A 22,066-nucleotide genomic window follows, 5' to 3' on the forward strand; every position below is an offset into this window, starting at 1 on the left:
AAACTTGTGACAACGCAGGGCATACTACTTGAGCATCTCTAATTAACGCATAAATAGTAGTAGTATTGCATCATCAATATCATACATACAAAACCCGCGTTATAGCTACCTGGGAGCGTGAAAATGAGATGAAGGCCCAGTACCCGAAGCTTTTTCAAGAATGAACTTTCGAAGACGAAAGTTATTTAAGGAGGGAAGGATGTAACACCCCGTATTTTTTTTTAGTAGTATTAATGTAATTTCAGAAATTTTTTTTTACTAATTGAGGACATTTTTGAAATTTTACACCTTAGGTGTAATTGCGAGAATTTAATTATGGACGTTGAAAAATATTTATGTTGGAATTGAATGGCAGGAGTTAAATCTTTTTGAGAGGAAGGGAGTTTAAAGAATTTATGTGGATTAAGAAAAGAATAAAATATAATATAATATTTTTTATTTTATTTTATTTTATTCCTTTTCTTTTTTATCTTTTTCCTTTTTCTTCCCTCTTCCCTCTTCCTCCTCACACAAACCTAGCAGCCGCTCACTCTCCCTACTGACCTTGACCGCCGACCTTCTCAGCCCGTCGTCCAGACGCCGCTAGTCCGACTCTAGTCGCTCGCCGCCGAGGTTTTTGCCCTAGCCGACTACTCTTCGTCGCGTTCTGCTGCCATCGCTGCCCAGTCGACGCCGCACCGTTCGTCGAGGCCTGACCGCGTGCGAACCCCCCCGACGGCCGTTGCTTCCAGACGCATCAGCAGTTGTTCCGACACTTTGCTACCCGCATCGTCGTTCAGATCTACTCTGTGCTGTTCCGGTTCGCCCTTCCAGTCGTTGTTCGCCGGCGTAGCAGCTGCTATCTGTCAGGTTCATCCTCTTCTGCCACCATTTCGTGGGGTTTTCGCCAAAAGCTTGGAATCTAGGGTAAGAGCTAAGATTTGTGTGTTTTCTTGAATGGGTTTGGTCATTCATTGAGTTTTGGTCTAATTTTAGTTATAACAATTATGTTATGAAGCTTGGATTGAACTTTCAAGGTGTCGGGAACCACTGCCCAGTACGATTAGAGTTGGAATAGATTTCTGGATCAGCACATAGTTTGGGTAAGTTGTTTTGTGGCATATGAGGTATTTTCGTATTTGGAATTTAGTCCTGATTGTCGGACTTAATTTTTCTTATTTTTGATTCAGGATGTGATTCAAGAATTTTACTAAGTTAAAGGAGGGTGTGAATTACTTTTTGTTAGATTTAATTGCGAGGTAATAATCTTACTACTGGAACTGCCCATGGGCTAGGCTCTAGATGTATGCTAGCATGATAGATGAATGTTATGGCAGAATGACAGCATGATAGACTGATAGTATATTATAACCAATGTATGTTCTGGTAATAGACACTTGAATGCTAGCATGAGATGATACTTGATTCTATATGGTTGTATTTGATCTAAGGATATTGAGGTATACATGTATGTTGTAGAACCATGATGTTGAGGTATATGTGTATGTTGTGGAGCCATGATGTTGAGGTTTATATGTATGTCATAGATTCGTACAGTGATAATTATGATGTTGAGATTATACAAATGTCCTTACTGATTAGTTAGATGCCCATTAGATTTTGTGTTTCCTTTGGGATTCACCAGCTTGTGTTTCCTTCGGGATTCACTAGTTTGTGTTTCCTTCGGGATTCACTAGTTTGTGTTTCCTTCGGGATTCATCAGTTTGTGTTTCCTTCGGGATTCATCAGTTTGTGTTTCCTCCGGGACTCACCAGTTTGTGTCTCCTTCGGGATTCACCAGTTTGTGTCTCCTTCGGGATTCACTAGAAGTAGTGGGCATACTTAACTATAGTAGGATAGAACTCAAACTCCCTTTTGTTTCATGTGTATATGTGTCCCATGAGGACTAGAGCATCTAGAAGACATAGATGCCTAGCCTGACCCCAGTAGTGAGGTTACTTACTGAGTATTTTATACTCATTAATTCTCATGTTATTGTTTCAGGTAAGGGTAGAGATGCACCGGCAATCGACAAACAGAATTCGTGATCGAGACACTAGGACTAGTTTTTACGCTTCCGCTCATTGAGATTTAGAGTTCTTTTCATGTTTCTCTTAACTTTTAGTTTTGATGTTTAAAACTTACTTTTATGAATTGTCTTTCATACTTATTTATTATTCTTTATGATTTATGGGTACCCTACTATTCTTTATGATTTATGGGTACCCTACTATTGTTTTTAGTTTTGATGTTTAAAACTTACTTTTATGAATTGTCTTTCATACTTATTTATTATTCTTTATGATTTATGGGTACCCTACTATTGTTTTTATATTTGAATTTAATGAAAAGTCTTTTGAACTTACCTTATTTAATTAACATTTATTTCGCCATAACCGAGTATCGTTTTGAGTTCCATGCATGCATGTATTTAGTAACGGCCTAACTTAAGTTCTAAGGGGTCGAGTCGTTACATATTTAGCTACCATTTTCGGTCAAGAACTTACTAACACTTATTAATTCTGTAAGTGTAACCCTCCATTTTTAGATCTCAGATATTAGCGGCCCCAACGATGCTACCGAATTGGAGAGTCAAAGTTGGGAAACAACCTAAGAAATCCTATCCATTTCTGGAGTTTGAGTTGTTCTGAATCCCATGTTACAACCCTCTGAGGGGATAACTATCGTTAAACGACTAGCAAAGGCCATGTAAAGTTGACCAGCAGGTGCAACATAGGAATCTCACGGTCCAAACCAACGGAAGAGACCGTAGGACACGTTGACACACATCTTTCACCCACTTGCTATGAACTACTTCCTCCATTCACCTTGATCTTGACCCATACAAATACTTTTCGAATGGAGGTCACTCCCAGGGTGACATGAAGTGTCGTATGAATCTCGTGGTGTGAACTTCCTAGGGACGTGAGAGTTGAAATCAATATTTCACATATTTGATTTTACAATGAACAACTTTCCTTTATTCACCTTGATATTGACTCATGCAAACACTTTCCGAATAGAGGTCACTCCTAGGGTGACACGAAGTGTCTCATGAACCTCACGGTGTGAATTCTTTAGAGACGTGAGAATTCAAATCAAAACATCGTGAACCTACGATGTCTAGGTGAAAAACCAATTTTAACACCTTACACTACTCACATGTACTCATAAAACTACTTAACAACGCTCAATTATTCGGTCATAATCCCCAGGTAGGAGGTGTTCCGTAGACTGTCAACTTAAGTACCCTTGGCCTTAGATAGGATTATTAACTGGTTGAGTTTGTAGCCATATTTTACAAGATGTCGACCTATTTTAACTATTAAAACAGGTGGTTAACCTACGTGAGCATGCTTTTATCTTTCTTATGGATTTTAATGTCTAATCCAATTTTATAACAACTTATAAAATAATAGACATGCATTGCATCCATAACATGCTTTTATATAACAATATATAAACATTCAATCCATGCAATTAATATAACAACTTATATCAAAACATAGAATCCTACACATGCATACTATATATTATAACACTTATAATATACATGCAATGCATGCTACATGCTTATCCTATGGTGGGATTTTAAATCTACATGGCATACAATACGCACACAATAGATAAAATATTTAATTCATACATTCATAATGTATAATTAAATAAACACACTAAAATGGATAGATTTTGGCATCCTAAGCTAGCTAAAAGCTACACTTATTACAATAATAAGCAGAAAATAGCCTCAAACCGCCTCCGAACGCTTCGAACCAGCTCGAACCACTTGAAAAACCTTTGAACCGGCCTTGAAACCAGCAAAACAGCCCAAAACCGGCCAAAACTTGTCAAACCAGCTTGAACCGGACCGGTCCAGACCATCTGGACCGGCTGAACCTCCAAACCGGGCGTGTGGGTCAAACTCGGGTCGGCTGGAGCGAGCGCGGGTCACCACCAGGTCGGCTGGAGCGGACTGGCGCGGGCGCTTGGACGAACGTTGGGCCGAACACGCGGAGCTGGGCCTCGGCGAGGGCGGAAGCGGGCTGGGCCGGGCGCGGATCTTGAAGCAGGTTTAACCGGGGCTGGATCGGACGGTGTCGCGGGTCAAGCGCTCTCCGGGTCGGGTCATGAACCGGGTCTGGGAGGCCAATTCGGTCTGTGAGCAATTTTTCACCAAATTTGAAGCTGCCTCTTTTCCGAAACCGAGCCATTACAGCCTAAATTCAACTCTAGCAAAATTACAGATCCTTCACGACACATTAAAACCCATAAAACACCGGAAAATTACAATAATTTTTACTACCCCAGAAAGAAAAATGGATGCCAAAACCAAAATTATCCATTTTAGCACATAGCATTCATTATATGAATCAATACCACCATATGCATAAATTAACAAAAAATTGAGTACTTTAAGCATGCTCTGATACCAATTGATGGAACGAACACATGCGCAGCAGAAAAAAACGGATCTAAAGTACTCTAATTAAATTAATTATAAAGATAAACATGCATGCAATCAAACAAATAAAAAGGGAAAAGAATACAACCTTTGTCGTCTTTGAATCTTCTCCAAATCAGCTCCAATCTCCCCACGAACGGTTCGTAGACCACCACGAAAGTCTTCCCAACTATTCTCGGGCCTTAGAACGGGATGGTGGGATCCGATGAGTGACTAATTTGGAGAGAAAATAGCTAAAGCTTTGAGAGAAAAGGGGATGAGATTATCACATAATCTCATCTAAACTCACAATGGCCAAGAGTTCTTCAAAAAGCATTAAACACTCCCTTTTAAAGACCATTACATGCAAACATGCAACTTTGAGTTTGATGAGAATTTGACATTAAAAAATCCACCAACTCAAAAAGTGGGCTTTAGTGGGACAAGTTCTTCAAATGAAGACAACATTTAGCCATGCAAAAGTTGGCATTTCCTACTCACAAATGTTGGATCTTTCCACTTACTTGGTCAAAGTTTGACTTTTAAAGTCTTAAGTCAACAAATTTGATTTTTTGACTTTCAAAAATCAAAAGTCAACAATTTGATTTCCATTGCATTTTTTACCTCGTCAACAAATTGACTTTTAATGTAATTTTGACCAAATCCATTTAATTTCAAAATTAATTCTAAAAATTAATTTTAAAATTAAATTAATAATGAAATAATTAATTAAACAATTTAATTACTTTAATTTAATATTAAATCCAATACTTATCCCAATTTATATGAATCTTTATTCATAATCTTGAAATTTAAATCTTATTTAAATATCTCTTATTTTCTCTCTTTAGGTTTAATTCACAATTAAACATTAGGTTAAATATATTGTATATATTTAATGTTTTGTTCCAAAAAAACGAATTTGAACACTTCAAATTCGTTCGTCACACTGTTCTAAGGTTTTATCTGATATGAGGTAGTAGGGGGACCTCATGGACCTACAAATTATGAGCTCCAACGATTCGCGATTAATCGGCTAAACTCTTTAATCTAATTAACCACAATTCGTTAACTACCAAGTCACTCCACTAAAGTTTAGTAGTTGCACTCCCCTTACTGTAGATATATTGTGTCCACTCGATATAACCATGATAAGTAAGTTAACCCTTCACAGGTTGTTCGTAATAACGACTGAGTCAAAAATTGTTTTACCCCTGAGATTACATCTAGCTCCTTAAGTCCCACTGATCCTCGAATAAACAATTGGTTTGTGATCCAATCACTAAACCGAGCCCCTCTCGGGCCAATGAGAGGGCGGGACCCCTTGTTCAAGACCCAGAGTCAGCACTTAAGGGAACAATCTCTCTACTATCCCTAAAAGCGGGTAGGAGTAAATTCCATCCTACACCCTACATCCCCAGCTATCTACTTGGTCTTACCCTTGAAATGGGAGATTTATTGAACTGGCGTTGTTGAGGCAACCCTCATCCATGCAAATTTAAGGATAATCTCGAATAAACAGGAGTTCATAATTAGCTCAGGATTAAGGTCAAGTTACCTAGGTCATCGCTTTGAAATAGTCAGTCTTAAATAGTAAACAACGTTATAAAGTAAGAGGGACTTAATTCTTGGTCCGATCTTATGCAAACTCATTGCATAAGATGCCCCCACTTCTCATTTCAAACATGAACGAATCAGGATCACTTCGTTTGTAGCACTTTACAACAAATTGTAATAACTACAGAGTGAGTCGCATCCAACCGTGTTACCAGAATAATGTATCTAGCCTTATTCATATACTATAGACCGTTTTGGCTATTTACTGTACTTGATCCACTCTTATGTCTTCACATATATTCATATAATAGCCATGGATCTTTAGTTTATTTGATTTAGACTTTGCAAGTGCAATTCACATATTCAATAACAGTTTTATTGAATAAACGTCAATAACATCTTTATTGGTAATGGAATATGTTTAACATTACAAACTGCGAGTTTTAGAACATACAATCAAACAGTGTGCTTATTATCATGTTGAAATCTTGCATTTGCAAGATTACTTCCTCAAATAATTAAGTTAAGAGCACATTTTCTATATTATACAATTAAGACCATTCCTCTTGATAATGTTGGTGAATTTACCTTCCAAAATTTTGATAGCTGTTGTATGTCAATTGGGATAGTTGTTGAACATCTTGTAACTCATGTTCATACACAAAATGGTTTAGCGGAATCATTTATAAAACGTTAGCAATTAATTATAAGACCATTACTTATGAGAGCTAAGTTTTCTTCATTTGTATGAGGACATGCTATTTTGCATGCAGCGTCACTTGTATGCATTAAGCCAATAGTTTATCATAAGTACTCGCCAATACAATTAACTTATGGTCATGAACCAAATATTTCCTATATGAGAATTTTTGGATGTGTAGTATATGTTCCAATTGCTTCACCATAACACACTAAGATGGGTCCTCAAAGGAGGTTAGGAATATATGTTGGATATGATTCTCCATCAATTATTAAATATCTTGAACTCCTAACGGGTGATGTATTTACTGTACGATTTGCTTATTGTCATTTTAATGAGACAAATTTTCCAACATTAAGGTAAGAAATTAAGAAACTGAAAAAAAATAATACATGGAATGCATTATTATTCACTATAAGAATTTTGGGCTTTAATGTCGGTTGGAAAAAGTGAAACCGGATGTATAATGTCGGTTTTGTTTTTTTAAAAAAAGAGGATCTTTAATGTCGGTTTAAAATCGACATTAAAGATCCGCTTTTCTTTTTTTTTTTTTAAAAAAAAAAAAACCCATTCCCCCATTTTTTTCCATTTCCCACTTCACTCCCCCCCTCCCCCCCTCCCCCCCAATTTTCTTTTCTAAACCCTATTTTCCCCATCAGCCACCTCCTCCATCCCATTACCAGCCACTGCACCTCCCTCGTTCTTCAGCTTTCTCCGCTCGCCGTCCGTCGATCGTTCTTCAATTATTAGAGTGATTTACCCATTATCGGCAATGCAAAAATCTGACACCATTAATACGGCTCTGTTTTTTGTTTGTTCTTCAGGTGTACGTTGATCGTTCTTCTTGGCCGTCCATCGATCGTTCTTCAGTCTGTGAAAGCTAAGATTGATGGCAACAAATTGCCAGTAACGGGGAAGAAAATAGACGCAACGAAACTCCGTGAGAAACTTTCAAATAAGACGAAGAAGAAAGTGGATTTGATTTCACCACAACCCAAGAAGGAAAAGGACTCGAAGCCCAAAGATAAGATCGACGATGACTAGACTACTTCTAATAACAACAAATTCGACAAGAAAACAGATGAGAATAAGAAGAAATCTAAAGAGGTAATTTGAAAAATCAACAAACCTCCAAATGAAAAATCGATCCCCTCTGTGATTCTATTTGATTTTGTGTGTTTCTCTGTTTTTTCAGCCACCGGTGACGATGGCGGTGTTGAAGGTTTTATTACACTGTCAAGGCTGTATAGAGAAGATTCAGAGAGTAACAACAAAATTCAAAGGTAAGAGATATAAATCAACAATTATTATCACTAAACAAGAACATGATGAAAATGTTTTAGCTTGGATTTATTGATGAAAATGTTTTGAAAATCCTGTTTTAGCTTGATATTTGTGAATGAGAGAAACGGTGATAAATTCTTTTTCAACATTATTTAGGACTCTTACAGTAGTTTACAACAAAGTTTTCCTTCTATTGGACAAGGATTAAGCAAATTCGAACAACAACTAGCAAGGATTTGGGTTCTTTTGGATTCAGAATAGTTTCAAAACTCTTCGAATACTTTTCGGCAAGAATATGAGACTGTTTTGTTTAGACTTGATTCAAAGTGTCCGAATTGAGATTTAAAATTGCTTTGGGAGTCTTTCAAATAGTTTAGAAGTTCTTTTATACGTGTTGTGCAAGTGGAATTCTACTTCTAGAGTCTATTTGTTATGTGCTAGCATGTTTCGAGCTTCTATTGTAATTTATATATTATTTATGGCTACAAATTGATCATCTTGAATCATGTGTTTTGGCTAAATAATAGCATATTGTGATGTCATGTAGTAGTGTAAAAGCTTACGTGTGAATGAGTTATTAAGTGATATGGTGCATATGACTTTGTTGACTTGTTGAGAATGTTTGGTTGTGCATATGATTATGTTGGAGGCAGGTTGTTACTTTATGTGTTTTGACATGAGATATGGTTTAGGATTATATGGTAGAAATCATGCATTGGTGAGATTTTGTGAGAAGGGGGTTAAGAACCTTGTGAACTTGTAAAGAAAATGTCTCAATGTTGGAGGCATGTTGTTACTTTATGCGTTTTGGCATGAAATTTTTGTTCTTATGTTTACGCCTCTCAACTGTTTGTGTAAATATCTCAATGAAAGCCAGCTATGGTTTCACTCCAATGTGTCTCTTTGCTCCTAGATTTTGGCCTTTTTATGTGTCTATGTCTTTTGAAATTCGATTTTGTTGTATATGATACATTTGTTGAATTACTTGAAGTTCTAGTGCATAATTACTTGTTACCTTTTGTGATAACATCCTTAAGAAAGGTAGGGGTGAGAAGCTGAGTGATGAAGCAATTAAGGAGATACTTGAGAAGGTAACTTTTACTGTGATTTGGTGTATCTCATTTGGATGTGTTTTTACTGTGTACTGCAGAAGTTATTTATCTTCTGCTTTCTTTCTATGAGAGATTACCAACAAAAGTGTAATGTACATCCAAAGAGGAAGTTCCAAGGATTAATAATTTTATCCTTAAAATCCTTGGCCATTGGATTAAAGAGATCACTGATTTTGTGCAACATAGTTCATCCACGATTGATATTAATGAATCTGAATTGGCTATTTTATGGGGTGTTATTCGTTGTTGTCCATATATTGTAAAATTTCAAGCCAATTCATCCTTACTAGTGGACTTGATTGATGCACTTGATCGGCTTTGTACTGTTGAAGGTAAAGTTTAATCATCTAATATGAGAGTGGTTTATTTTATCTTATTTTCTTTATGACAGTGATATTGATTAGATGGGTGTATAAGATTATCATAATAAGTACCTATTGCTCTTATACAACAAGTGGAAAGGTGCTTCTTCTAGTTGAATATGGTTTTGATATTTTGTTTGTTTTTGCACATGCATACCCAGACTAGATATGTAAGATATGACTATGGTTATCTTTATAGCACTAGTTGAGGCTACTACCACTTTTAGGTGCTTGGTTTTATTTTTCTCTTTAAGAATTACAGTTGAATTTATTCATGCTCTTTTAGGTGACATATTTGGCATCCCTAAAGAAAATTTGGAAAGCATAGTTGATGCCACCATAGGTTCTTACCTTAAGTTACTCTCTAGTGAGAAGGCTGGGCTTGAAGAATTAAACAGACTTGTGTACCTTGCTAAAAGATATAGCTCATGTTCATAAGTCTTGGTAGCTGTAGCTGATTATTTGGATTTTATTTATGGGTAAGTTGGAAATTTTGCATTCTAGACAATTTTTTCTACCTTCTAATCATTATTTTATCTCTAACCTTGGTTGTTGGAAGCATGTAGTATTCCCTTAACCGTGTTAATTGTAGGCCAAGGGTCAGCAAAAGATTCTATTCTGAAGAGTTTAAAGCAGATAAGGTTGAAGATGTTGTACAGGTGTTTGCAGATAATTTGTGTCACCCAGATAAGGGAGTTCGTATATCTACTCTCAGAATATTGTGCCACTATGAGCCTTTACAGTCTGCCACCCTTACAAAGGACTCTTCAATTGATAACGAGATGGAAACTGAAAATTTGGAACAATATTTTTGATGATTCAATAGGCGGTGAGGTAAGTTTGTCCATGTTCCTTTATTTTCTCGTTTGACTTTGTGCTTTGGAGCTTTGGATTCCCTCTCTAATTGTGTCAAGTCCTTCATCATCTTCTCACCATTGAATCAACCCCTACTTAATTAATATTGTTTCTATTCCCCCCCCCCCCCCTCGAAGGAAAAAAATACTTGTTTCCGTGCAATAAAAAAAATATTTAAGTGCATTTGTACATAAACATATGTGTTTATTGCTGTTAAACCATTTTCTTTTATTTCAAACCTCAGGAAGATCAAAAGATGGCTACACGGATGACGAATACAATGTCCAACTCGCTGAAAGGGAGGCCTGATTCAATTCATTGTGGCTCTATGCTTGTATTGGATATTGAGTTTTAAGTTGTTGCGAACGTATTCCTAGGTGTCCGCTAAACTTCGTAGGAGAAATTCACTATATCCACCATTGCCTTTGGTGCAATGTTTCTAATTATACTTGAGGTTACCCGAATTTAATTGGAAGAGGTATGTTGTTCTAGATTTATAATCAAAGCATCTTGGAGTAACTGGCAGAAATCATTGTTAAGGTTTGTCTTATTTAGTTGATTGATCATTGAACTTAAAATGCTTTCTTTGTGGGAAGTTTGCTGCTGTAGTTGGGAGAAATCTAGCAATTTGGATGTGGGTAGTTGTTAGCCTAAGCATACTGGAAAATAATAAGTGTTATCTCCTGGACTGTGGTGCTGAAATATTTGTTTGGGTTGGAAGAGTGACGCAAGTAGAGGAGCGAAAAGCAACAATTCAAGTAGCTGAGGTAACTTTCTGTGCCAAAATTTCAAGTAATTAAATTTTCTTTTGTCATGCTGAAGCTGGGGGTCTGTTATCCTTGTTTTTAATGAATGTGCACATGAGCTCCTATATTTAAAAAATTATGTTGTGCTATATTGCTTCTTTGCTTTTGATCCTTTTCTTTGGTCATGCTGGTATCTACTTTCCTGTGATCCTGTCAAAGTTAATTAAATTATTATCATATGGTGAAATGAAAATTATGTTGCTTGTAAATTTACAGGAAGCAGGTGGATGGGGATGGTCAACCGTTGTTGCAGCAGCAGCAGCAGCAACAGCAATAGATGGTTCCATTAAAACATTAAAAGATACTTACATGCAGAGCAGAGCTGAAGCTCTTCAAAATGTTGAATCTACCATTCATGAATTGAGCAATATCTTCAACCAGCTGGCAATTCTGGTTTCTAAACAAGGAGAGATTGCTATTAGGTTTTCCCTTATGCACCTATTTCAGAATTGCTGATAATATAATTACTTTTCTGTTACAAACAAAGCATGAAAGGTATATGGTTACAGTATGTCCATTACATTCAGGTTGATCTTGAACCTTAAAGAGTTTAATGTGCTACACAAGATTGAATGGGTCTAAATATAGCCTTCATTAAAACTGGATAAGTAGTTAACATGTCATAGCTTGTGCGTTTATTTACCATATATCTTTTCAGAAATGTATGACTCAATGGTTTTTATGATTGTGAAACTTGGTTCCATTTGGTTGTCTGATTGTCTCCCTTCACTAAATGTGTTAAAGGAACAATGGCTTACACACAAAAGGGCTATTGTTGATCGAGAGCGCCATGTTGCACCAAAAAAGGAGGTTTGTGTTTCTATTGTTTTGTTCTAAGTAGAAGCTTTCATGAACATTGAGGCATATTATTATTCTTCTGCTTTTTATTTGAAGAGCTTATGGCTGTTAGCTGTTAGCTGTTAATGAAAAACAAGTTTTAAAATGTGTCATGTGTAATACAACTTGGACCGGAACTTTCTAAAAGATGAGGATGATATTCCAACTGTTGTGTCATTATTGAGACAAACTTTTGATAGGACGAAGAAATTGCCAAGCATGAATTAATATTATAAATTTCTTATATATGAATGACTGGAATCTGTATATACAACTTACCTTCTCTGTCATTGAACATTCATTAATTCCTTTCAAGTCCCGTTGTTCAAAGATTTGGTATTGTGTGCCTTTTCAAATATAAGTTATTTATTTGCATTATGTGCATAAGTTCATGCTGCATTGCTTTTAAGAAAATATTGGTCATGGGGATGGCTTGCTATACTTTAAATTAAAGTTTCTTGCGGGACCACAGTTTTGTTTAGTCATTTACAGATTCATTTCCTTGTCCTTCCAATCCTTAGTTAACATGGTTGCCTTGGACTCATGTTAAGTTCTTAGACCCACGATTTCTCTTTGATATTTATGCACTGATACAAAAAGTTGAAATCTCAGATATCCAAGGAAGCAAAGGAAGGGAAGGAAGGTACTTTTCTTTTGCTTATCTACTTAAAAGACACTATTAACTTTATTATATTTACTACTAAAATGTTAACATCCCCTTGCTATTTATTTTCGTAGTCAAAGAAATGGAATCAACAAAAGATACTAAAATCATTGATAAGCTTGAAAAAGAGCAACACTCTGTGTCAACCAGGCAGACCGGCATAGATAAAAAGGAAAAGAGTAACAAAGGGGACAAAGGAAATACATCCGAGGGAAGGGGTAATGCAAGTAGCACAAAACTTGAAAGCAAGGATGCAGAAGAAAGAGGCAAGGAAGCTCAAAATGTTGAGAAACCAGATTAAGGAGAAGTAGCTGGGGGTACACAGTAAACTCATAATGTTTGTAAAATTATAATCTTTGTATTACTTATAATTTATGTTTTCAAGGCCTGAATTATTGTACGCCTTTTAAATTATAATTCTATAGCAGAATTTGCGGATTAAATGTAATAGATTTACAATCCATACATGAATAATATGTCATAGCCATAGTGTTCGATGATGATGTGTCATGTTATACTTTTTTTTATCAAAAAATGTGGTAAGGGAACTTTAAAAAATGGACAATAATTGACAAAACGGACAGATTCGGGCTTCAATGTCGGTTAAGAATTAAAAAAAAAGGCTTTAATGTCGGTTGTAACCGACATTAAAGAATTTTAATATCGGTTGGAACCAACAGGCTTTAATCACTAAAGACCTTTAATGTCGGTTGCAACTGACATTGAAGGCTGTGTTATTAGTGTTATTGAAGCCCTTTAATGTCGGTTTTAAACCGACATTAAAGGGCTTTAATAACACTATCTTTAATGTCAGTTGCCAACCGACATTAAAGCCTGAATTTCTTCTAATGATTGTCTCCCTGTAAAGATCAATGTGTACTTGAAGTTAAGAAAATAATTCATTTGCAAAATATAGCAAATCAATTACCTGATGCATTTATATATACAAAGAAAGTAACTAAGTCACATATACTAGCTACAAATATTCCATAAAAAATTGATATCCCAACACAACAAGTTGTCACTAATGAGTCTGAAATACGCTAGAAGCGTGGTAGACCAGTATGTTTCAAAGATAAAAATTCTCGAAAACGAAAAATAATTAATAGTAAAAAAGATTTGTTTGAGGATGTAAATACCCATGAAGAAATACTCGACATGACTAGTGAGGAAAGAGAAATACTTAAAGATAATAATGAGATTTCAATAAACTATTTCATGACAGGAAAAAGATAGAATCGGACTAATGTAGTTATTGACAACATTTTTGCGTATAATGTTGCTCTTGATATTATATCTAAAAATGAGGATCTTGAACCAAAATCTGTTGAAGAATGTCGATATAGAAAATATTGGCTTTATTGGAAAGAAGCAATCAAGACAGAATTAAACTCACCTTCAAAGCGGCAGGTTTTCAGACCAGTAGTTCGAACACCAGAAGGTATCAAACCTGTGGGATATAAATGAATATTTTTTAGAAAAAGAAATGAAAAATAATGAGATCACAAGATACAAAGCAAGACTAGCTGCACAAGATTTTTCACAAAGACCTGGTATTGATTATGAGGAGATATACTCTCCAGTGGTAGATGCAATTATACTAAGATATTTAATTGACTTGACTGTGTATGAAAGTCTGGATATACATCTTATGGATGTAGCCACATCATATTTTTATAGATATCTTGATAATGATATTTATATGAGAATCCCAGAAGGAATTAAAGTACCTGAAACATATACATCAAATTCTCAGGAATTGTATTCAATAAAGTTACAAAGATCACTAAATGGATTGAAACAATCAGAACGGATGTGGTACAATTGTCTGAGTAAATATTTATTGAAAGAATGATATCAAAATAATCCAATATGTCCATGTATTTTTATAAATAAATCACAATCATAATTTACTATTATAACTGTATATGTTGATGACTTGAATATAATTGGAATTCTTGAAGAGCTTTCAAAGGCAATAGAATATCTTAAGAAAGAATTTGAGATGAAAGATCTCGGAAAAACAAAATTTTGCCTTGGTTTACAAACTGAGCATTTAGCAAATGGAATATTTATTCATTAGTCAACTTATACAGGAAAATTTTTGAAAAGATTTTATATGGACAAAGCACAACTATTAAATATTCCATTGAAAGTCCATTCATTGAATATAAGGAAAGATATATTTCGACCTCGAGACGATAATAAAGAATTTCTTGGTCCTAAAGTACCATATCTTAGTGCAATTGGGCACTTATATATCTTGTTAATAATATAAGACCAGATATTACATTTTAAATAAATTTATTAGCTAGATATGGTTCTTCTCCTACAAAAAGGCATTGAAACAAAATTAAGCATATTTCGTTATCTCCGAGGAACAATCAATATGACCTTGTTTTATTCAAATAAATCAAATTTTGACCTAGCTGGTTATACAGGTTCTAGATATTTATCTGATCCACACAAGATAGATCTCAAATAGGTTATATGTTCACATGTGGAGGAACTGTTATATCATGACGATCGGTGAAACAGATCATAACGGTCACTTTCTCAAATCATGCTGAAATTCTTACAATTCACGAGACTAGTTGAGAATGTGTATGGCTAAGATCAATGACTTAGCACATTCGTGAAACATGTGGCTTGTCTTCTAATAAAAATCTTCCAACAATATTAACGAAGGCAACACAGTTTGCATAGCCCAAATCAAAGGAGGACATATTAAAGGAGATAGAATGAAACATATTTCACCGAAGCTTTTCTACACTCATGATCTTGAAGAAAATGGCGACATCACTGTACAAAAAATTTGTTTGAAGGATAACCTGACAGATTTATTTATAAAGGCATTACCGACGACAACTATTGAAAAATTGGTACACAACATTAGAATGAGGCAATTCAGAGATCTTAAATGATGTTTTCATGAGGGAAGTAAATATATTGTATTCTTTTCGGAGTATATATTATATGAAATATGAATTCTTTTTCCTTCACTAGGTTTTTTCCCATTAGGTTTTTCCTAGTAAGTTTTAGCGAAGCATATTTTACACACATATATATGGACATCTAAAAGGGAGTATTATAAAGCCATGTGTCAATCTTCATATTATCCATATACCTCGTAGTTATTCATGGCCCATATAAAACCATATTCTACCTGCCACTTTACCGGTGGATATTAAAATGATAGATGTTGGTGAGAAATGTACTTCAAATTTCCCATAAATTTTCATATTATTAATTTTTCATAATTTTAGTTATTTTATTTTATTATTAATTATATTTATTTATTATTATATTATATTTTTTCTATATCTATTGTGCTCCTCATTTTCACAACAAACCACTAATTTTAAGGAAAATATTATATGTTAAATATTCCCAAGTTATATGCACTCGCTTGACCAATTCACATACTACTTTGGACTCCTTTGGATGATATTAAGGGTGGTGTGGCACTTTGTCATTAAAATCAGGATTTGGCCAACCTTAGAGGTTGAAGTTTATTTATTTGAATTAAATAAGGTGGGATACGATAATGTATGGTGTGTTAGACAAACAAAGCAATCCAAACCAATGATCATACAGGATAATTATGTATATAAATATATGTGCGCGTGTGTGCGTGTTTATAAGATTAGTGTGAAGGTGAATTAAAAAGTGTGGAATTAATATTGGAAGCTACGCCATATATAATCGGCGAACCTCGTTTCCATCCCCACAACCTTGTGGCGAGGTAGCCGGCCATTTTATAAGAAGATGATCACCATCACATGAAATTGGGGCGCCATATATTATCATCAGGAATATTATCATTATTCAGTAATCAATAATATGCTAAGGAGTTGTTTACCCTATTTAGGGTCACCCAATTGTGTTGACAACACTATCATTGATGAATCAAAAAGCAGAGAATTGGAGGAAGCTGCTGGGCATCATGGCCACAACCACAACAATCATAACAATAATAATAATTCCCCTTCTTCATTCGTGTCCTCCAATAATTCCAAGCACATTTTCGTGAGAGTGGTTCACGCAGGCGGCAAAGTGGACCATTATCCCAATGCTGTTCTCGCCGCTAAACTCCTCGAAACCCTTCCCGGCAAATGGCTCACGCACCCTCAAGTATTCAAGCAACCACACCAGTCTATCATCTACCCTCATGAATATCTTCTTCCTGGCCATAAATATTATGTAATTCCTCTCTCCACCATTGACAAGCTCATGAGAAAACACAGTAACAACAACAACAGCACCGTCAAATTCGTAATTCCCCCAAATAATATTACAGGGATCAACCGACAAATCGACATGGGTCATTCCGAAGCTAATATAGATCACGACGGCCATACTCATGTAAAATCCATGGACGACGACGATATTTCCTTCTATTCTGCAAGAGAATTTTATGCCAACAAACACAAGCGTTCGACCTCCTCCGCAACTAATGGAACCACCGGCGGTTCCAGGAAGCCTCGGATTTTACTGCCAAACCCAAAGCCGAAGCCGAAGCCGAAGCCAAAGCCCTGCTCTGCCTATACTTGGGAGCCTGGCCTTACTTCTATACAAGAGCTCTCTCCATGACTCTAGATCTACTTTCCTCTTTATTAATTATTCCTTTTCCCTTTAACAAATCTTACTATCCATGCAGTTATTAATAAGCTTTTCTGGCAATTCCATTTATCTCTTCATCATCTACTACTGTACACACACACAATTAATAATATCCCCTGTAATTTTGATTCATACAGTTTGGATGGGGGACTTCGATAAATCACCTCTAAAATTTAAAAAATAAAATAAAATAAGATTGGGGTTATGTTTCTAATTCATGAGTTTGATTTGCCAATTCCTATATGCAATGTTATCGGAACAGGTTTATTGGTTAGATGTATGGTTTGGTTTTTTGCATTTTCTTAACGATATATTGGGTTTATTAATATCTAAGATTTGAGAATTAATTTCATAATTGTAAGTGAAATTTAAAATCACGAAAGTGAATTGGGTTTTAAAATTAGTTTTTAGGTCAATAACTATGGGCAGGCATTTAAACTCTAACTTATATTAGGAATGTATAAAGTGTTTAATTTTTAACCATTTTTGGTTAAGCCCAAACTATCTTATCAAATTATTTAAGGTTGGCCAACTTGAATATAGTTTAACTCATTCACTTAGAAGTCCAGATCCTTCCCACTACTTGTTAAACACAAAAAGAAGAAGAAAAATGTTTATAATTATGTATTTCACAAACATTTACTTAATATTATACCAAACATATTCCGTTTATAAAGAAGAATTTTAGAGAAAGCTGGAAATGGAGATAAAATAGAGGATTTTTTTTTTTTTTTTTATCCTCAAAATTTATTAAACAAGAAAATAAAATGAAAAGCTAGCCAGAGAAACTATCACACAAAAAGGAAAAATAAAAACAAAATTATAGGAGCTTGACTTGAAAGTGTAAAATATCTAATTGTCCAAAAAGATTGAGATAGATTAGAATAGGTCTGTTAGAAATATAATATCTGGTGACAAAAATCGGAAAAGAGGAAAAATGATAAAGAAAAGATAAGAATGAAGAAAAAGCAATGTTTGAAATTTGAAAGAGATGATACATAAAATTAGAAGATAGTTTGAATTGAAGTTTGGTATCAAAATCAAAGTAATTAAGGGAAAGTTGGGGAAATTCTGGATAAGAAAAGAAAAAAGGGCGATGATAAGTCCTCCTCATTTTTGGGTAAATATATGAAAACTATGTCCCATCGTTTTTCTCTTTTTCTTTTTCTGTATTTGGTTCAGGGTGAGAATGCACATGGGAAGGAAGGTAGGGGACCCCAACCACTTGATGCACCCATGAACTTTGTTATATGAGACAATAATCCATTTCTTTAATTAAAACCCTAAACTCATTTGTTTATTATATATAAATTATAATACGTTGCCCTTAAACCTTCCTTACTCTAACAAAAATCTTCTTAAGTCATCACCAACCGCGTTGTTTAGCCAACAGCAGCTTTCGCCCCCCACAAAATATCAAACTTTCATTCATAAATGTTCAGTAATGGATGGATTGTGACCTTAATCGACTATGCCCAATCATATCTCTCCGCGTGTCACAACCAATTGGACTCCCAATCCCAACCCACCCTGCTGAATAAATCTCCGATATTGACCGATGCTAAAATAATTTTAAAAAAAAAGAAAAAAAGAAAGGCTTATATGTGAATAGAACCCGTCGTGATGACAACTGACGTGTAGGTGGGCCCATTCCAAAGCCTCCGGTGATGGGGATATGGAAATCCTCTCATTCAACAATGAATATCCAATCCTCTCTTGACAAAATTAATTTTTTTTAATATATCAAATATCATAAATATTTTTCAAACATGACAAATCGGGTCTTAACTTCCTCAAGTTCCATTTTGAAAAATTATTTTTAATAACAAAATTGTTGAATTTATAAATATAGCAAAATTCTACATTATCAATGATAGATCGAGATATCTATCTCGGTCTATCGTCGTCTATTACAGATAGAAAGTATTATTTTACTATATTTGTAAATAAGTTGACTTACTTTGTTATATTTGAAAACACTCTTATCATTTTATCTTTATTCTATATTCTATTCATGACTATAAACTTCATACATTTGGATTGAATTTTATCAATGGTAAATTGTTAGTTTCAATTAGAATACATATCGAAAGTATATCATTAATAACTACTTATATTTTGATTGAAGCTTGTAACATATAAATTTCAATCAAGATATTTGTAGTCTATCGATGATAAATTTTTATCATAGATAGGCAATTAACAAAATGGTATCTATGGCAAGTCATAGACTTCTAGAAGTGATACATTTTCATGATATGTCAACTATATGTAAAAGGAATGATACGTAGCATAAGAGGTAGAAGTTTATTAATGATGGATGCATTATTGATTAATTTTTATTAGTGATAGAAGTATTTCACTTATATGTTTTTAATGGTATGCTTCTATCAATTTAGATCCTCAATTTAGAAGGATAAAATTTGACAAGCTTGGCCATATTTTAACTTTTTCTAATTTGTGCACCATTTTTTTCAATCCATTTATGTACAAAGTTAGTAATTTGAATTAAACTAAATATGGCATGCATGAGACCTATGGATGAGGAAATAAAATTTATGGATCAAAATTGATGCACATGATATGGTATCTCATCCTCCTTTTCTTTTCCTTGGTTGCTCTCCATCCACCGTGTCTTCTCTTGCCTCACCTGTTGGGACAGTAGTACTCACCATTCTGATGCATTGGTTTTTAATTCAATTTTCTTAATTTATAATGATGAATTATTTCTTCATAAAAAAAACACATATTGTGTATTTCATTTTTCTTTTTTTTTTTTTTCTAAAAAACACAAAGTTACCAAACATATCAACTTTTACTAAATAAAAAAATGAACGGATAATATGAAGCAAAAATTGAAAGCAAATGCAACACAATATTGTCTTTGTCACACTCACAAAATATTAATGTTATCGTAAACTTGAATGTCGCATCAAAGTTAATTTGGTTAATTGTATCGGGGGCGGGCGACGTGGAATATTTTGAGCGGTTTCTTATATTTCATAATTTGGTTTAAAATTGAATTAATTAAGGTCGAGGGTAGAAGGGGAAATAAAAAAAAGAAGTGTATAAAATAGGGGAAAGAGTGTCCGGTGGATTGGGTTGAAGAAGAAGAAGAAGAAGAAGAAGAAGAAGAAGAAGAAGAAGAAGCGAGGGCAAACCAAAGGCCCAATAGCCATTCCCCTCTTATCTGATATCTCTCTTTTCCTCTTCAAAAATTGCTTATACGACACATGGGCAGACCTCCTCTCCACCGCAACGCACACACCTTCAGACCTACTCCCACCATCAAGTTCCTCTGCAGCTACGGCGGCAAGATCCTCCCTCGTTATCCCGACGGTAAACTCCGTTATCACGGTGGCGAAACCCGCCTTCTTGCTGTTAACCGCTCCATTTCCTTCTCTGGTAACCGCCTTCACTCTCTCACTACCTCCTATTTCCCGATTGATTGGATTAGGGTTTTAACTCTCCAATTTCTTGTGCTTCACCACAGAGCTCTTGTTGAAGTTCGGGGAGCTCTGCGGAATGTCAATTTCTGTCAGCTTCCGTTGCCAGTTGCCTAGAGAAGACCTCGATGCTCTAGTCTCCGTCACTTCCGATGAAGATCTCGCGAATCTCATCGAGGAATACGATCGAGCGGCTTCCCCTTCCTCATCGTTGAAGATCAGAGCATTTCTTTCCCCTCCGAAACATGCCAAAAGAATATCGCCTCCTTCTTCAATGCCCTCCTTCTCCTTCTCCTCCTCCTCCTCCTCCTCGTCGATGTCGGTGGCTCACCCGTTGCTTTCGTCGGATGTCACCGCCAAATGCTTCCTACTTGGAAAGATCTGCATCTGCGGTTCCTTTCAGTGTATATAATAATGTTCAAGGAAGTTCTACCTCTGGCCACATATTCATCCACAATGGTAGCAGCTGGGGATAACACCAACTCTTCCAACAGCGGACCGGATTGCCAAACAGAAACCAAATTACTTGAACTATACATATTATTCACAAAAAGGGAATTAAAATTCGAGTTACTCAAAGAGAGGCCAATACAATGTAATTGTCCTGTATAATGCTGCTTTGCTAATTTGATTACGTTTCCATTTAATGAATTTCCAGTCCAATTTCGGTATGGATTCCAAAACTGAATGGTGTGGTGAGTTGAGATGGTTTCTTCTTGATTCTTCTTGGCAAACTTGCTTTAACCATTTCTCCACGCCGTCGTTTAACCTCCTCCGTTATGACCAAAATTGTGGCACCAGTAACTTGTCCACTGCTAGTTTTTCTTGCATGCTATCTGTTTTATGTAACTGGGGAAGAAACAATTGTTATTAGCCAACAAAAAACATCTTTTCCCCTGCTGTTCTTTCTGTCGTTCAATATGTCATAGTTTATTCTCTGTTTTGAAATCTTTTTAATTGGGTCTCTTGTTTTTGTCCAGGAGCTTTGGCACCAAGAAATTCTCACGGTTGGAATCGGAGATTAAAGCTGCGGTGGACAAACGAGTAAGCTTCCATCACTCTTGTATTCTTTCTTAATTAAATGTGCTCTCTGATAATTGAAATAGTAATTTAATATTAATTACATTGCAAAACTATGTTTCCTTTGATATTAGTTTTCTCAAGGCATTGCTGCGGCTGGAGAAGCTGAAACACACAGGAGAGGGCCCATATCCCATGTGGGGTGATAGCTTTTTGGAATCTTGATCAATGGGACACAGTATATTACTATCTGAAATAAATTCATTCAAGATTTGATATAAAATCAGACCAGACAAAATGCGGAATGAATGCTGGTGCATGGGATTAAAAACAAATTTAATTACAATCTCTCAAAACAGTGACAAGGGACTTGAAGTTTT

At 35.3% G+C, this 22,066-nt stretch overlaps 1 long non-coding RNA gene and 1 pseudogene across 2 annotated transcripts; both read left to right on the forward strand.

Moving 5' to 3' along the window:
• The first annotated feature begins 442 nt into the window (after positions 1–442).
• LOC120076006 (uncharacterized) lies at positions 443–2,281 on the forward strand. Its single transcript, XR_005481463.2, has 4 exons — positions 443–906; positions 998–1,082; positions 1,170–1,238; positions 1,984–2,281. It is a non-coding gene; the product is annotated as an uncharacterized LOC120076006 (long non-coding RNA).
• An 18,034-nt stretch (positions 2,282–20,315) lies between these two features.
• Positions 20,316–21,349, forward strand: LOC120074950 (RAF-like serine/threonine-protein kinase PRAF; annotated as a pseudogene). The gene is made up of 2 exons (XR_016529084.1): positions 20,316–20,625; positions 20,714–21,349. The product of XR_016529084.1 is annotated as an RAF-like serine/threonine-protein kinase PRAF (transcript).
• The last annotated feature ends 717 nt before the right edge of the window (positions 21,350–22,066 follow it).

Source organism: Benincasa hispida, chromosome 4, assembly GCF_027475165.1.
Source record: "Benincasa hispida cultivar pf3 chromosome 4, pf3_genome.v1.1, whole genome shotgun sequence".
Taxonomy (NCBI): Eukaryota; Viridiplantae; Streptophyta; class Magnoliopsida; order Cucurbitales; family Cucurbitaceae; genus Benincasa; species Benincasa hispida.